The following is a 2,447-nucleotide window of genomic DNA, read 5'->3' as shown; positions in this document are numbered from 1 at the left end:
GGAGATGTCTCTGAGCTGGAGCCTGGGGAGATGTCTCTGAGCTGGAGCCTGGGGGAAATGTCTCTGAGCTGGAGGCTGGGGAGATGTCTCTGAGCTGGAGCCTGGGGAGATGTCTCTGAGCTGGAGCCTGGGGGAGATGTCTCTGAGCTGGAAACTGGGGGGATGTCTCTGAGCTGGAGCCTGGGAGATGGTTCTGAGCTCCTGAATCAGAGCATGCTCCGGGGACGCAGTGGAAGAGCCATCAGCCACGCCCCAGGACGACGGCCCCTGCAGGCCAGGACAGCAGAGGGTCCAATGTGGTTCCTGCTAAGTCTGCGCTCTAAATTAAATTTCTGAGAAGGCTGTTTGCCACTGTCCTCTCCCTTGCAGGTCCGTGGATGATCTGAAATGATGAGGAACACACGGCTCCACAAGGGCCCCGCGCACAGCGGCCTGGCTGTGGGTTCTTCTGCTGCGCGAGATGAAGCTGGGTGCTGGGTCACCAGGGTCGGTCCTGATGAGGTGGAATCTGGAGCCCTCCAGAAAACATCGGACTACAGGGCTCAAACACCCCTTCACGCCAGCAGTCTCCGCAGGGAGGTGCCGAGGGGCACAGGGAGAGCCTGGCCAACGCTCGACTTCACTCTGGGCAGGCCAGCCCCCTCTCCAAAGACCCCTGCAGCTGTGAGGGTCCCTGGGCACACAGCTCCACAATGCACCTCCCTGAGCGGAGGACGAAGGACCACGGGCCTCTGCCACAGTGGAGGCGCAAATGTGGTCTCCTGGGTGTGCCGGCAGTGCGGGATGCAAAGGGTGTGACTGGCTCTGGGGCTGCCCAGCGGGCCAGTGGAGCTTAGAGTGAGGAAAGCTGTGTGTCAGGGCCGGAGCTGTCACCTGCATGGTGACTGTAGCCCAGTCTCGCCTCGGCCTCCTCCAGGTTTCCCCTGCCAGCTGAGTGCAGCCAGCCCCAGAACCTCCAGTCCCACTAGGGGTCACCCCCAGTCTCCAGGCCTGACCCATGCAGACAGGCCACCCACAAGTGCCCAGCTGCAGGCGCAGCCTGGATACCCTCCGGCTGTTACAGACCCAGTGCCCCGAGGGCAGTGCCGGGTTTCTTCACCCACCTCCAGCCTTCCTATCCCAGCTGTGGCCGTGACCCTCAGTGGTCAGCACCACAGAATGTGCCGCCCCCAAATATTCTCTATAAAACTGTCACACGAATGCTAATGTTAGGAGCCATGTGGAAACTCAGAGCCGGCAGGAGCACCAGCTGAGGACCCCAGCCACGGGCGATGCCCCTCCTCCTCCCGGGAAGCTCCTGCCCTCGGCACTTCCCACTGCCAACACAGGACCCGCTGTGCCCCAGAACCTGATGTGCTGATGTCCCCGTGAAGAAAGCACAAGGACAGAGCAGGCCCGGCCACCCCGGAGAGCACCGAGGACAGAGCAGGCCCGGCCACCCTGGAGAGCACCGATGACAGAGCAGGCCCGGCCACCCTGGAGAGCACCGAGGACAGAGCAGGCCCGGCCACCCCGGAGAGCACCGAGGACAGAGCAGGCCCGGCCACCCCGGAGAGCACCGAGGACAGAGCAGGCCCGGCTACCCTGGAGAGCACCGAGGACAGAGCTCTGGTGGCTCTGTGCTGCGCACAGGCGGGTGAGGGGCAGGGTCCGTGCCGCGCACTGGCGGGTAAGGGGCTGGCAGGGCTCCAGGGCTCCCTACAGTCCTCACGGAGCAGCGGGCCCCTGCTGACCCTGGAACCTGGGAACGGGACCTTATTTGGACAAAGGTTTTTCAGAGGTAATTCATTAAGGATCTCAAGATGAGTGCATCCTGGATCACCCAATGACTGGTCCTTATAAGAGACACACGGAGGAGAGACATGCAGAGGAAGCCAGGGCAGTCGACCACTGAGGCAGAGGCAGAGCCACGTGGCCACAGCCCAGAATCGCCTGCAGCCCCCAGAAGTGGGAAGAGGCAGGAAGGGGACCCCCACGGCCTTCGGAGGGAGCACGGCCTGCACGCGCCTTGATTTTGAACATCTGGTCCCCAAAGATGAGAGGATGAATCTCTGCTGCACGGAGCGCCCGGCCTTGGTGAGGTCCCAGCTGCACCAGGGACTCAGGCCCCGGGGTTCACCGCACAGCCCCGGAGCACAGGCAGCCCCGCCGACCTGCTCCCCACGACTTCCATAACTGCCGTCTGATAAAGGGATCCACCCTTGCCAAGGAGACCTGGAGCAAGCACTGTAGCATGTTATGATAGTGAGAGCACTCAGATGCCAATAAAAAAGAAAACTACAACAGTAAAAATTACACAAGAAACCACAACAAACAAAATGGGACACAAGGGGGTTTCCATCACTCCCAGCCGTGCGGGGGTGTGGGGGGGTGGGGTGGGGGCTCAGTCCCGGCAGGAGGGTATCACTCCCAGCAGTGGGGGAGGTCCGTCACTCCGGCGGGGGGGG

At 62.3% G+C, this 2,447-nt stretch overlaps 1 protein-coding gene across 1 annotated transcript in view; it reads right to left on the bottom strand.

Annotated features, from left to right (window-relative positions):
• LPCAT1 (lysophosphatidylcholine acyltransferase 1) overlaps positions 1-2,447 on the bottom strand; it is a 66,347-nt gene that overhangs the window by 35,001 nt on the left and 28,899 nt on the right. The window lies entirely within an intron of this gene.

This window comes from Sapajus apella, unplaced genomic scaffold, assembly GCF_009761245.1.
Source record: "Sapajus apella isolate SASKATOON/1434 unplaced genomic scaffold, GSC_monkey_1.0 scaffold11, whole genome shotgun sequence".
In the NCBI taxonomy this organism is placed as follows: domain Eukaryota; kingdom Metazoa; phylum Chordata; class Mammalia; order Primates; family Cebidae; genus Sapajus; species Sapajus apella.
The sequence above is the reverse complement of the archived record's forward strand: the minus strand, read 5'-3'. Positions and strand labels throughout refer to the sequence as shown.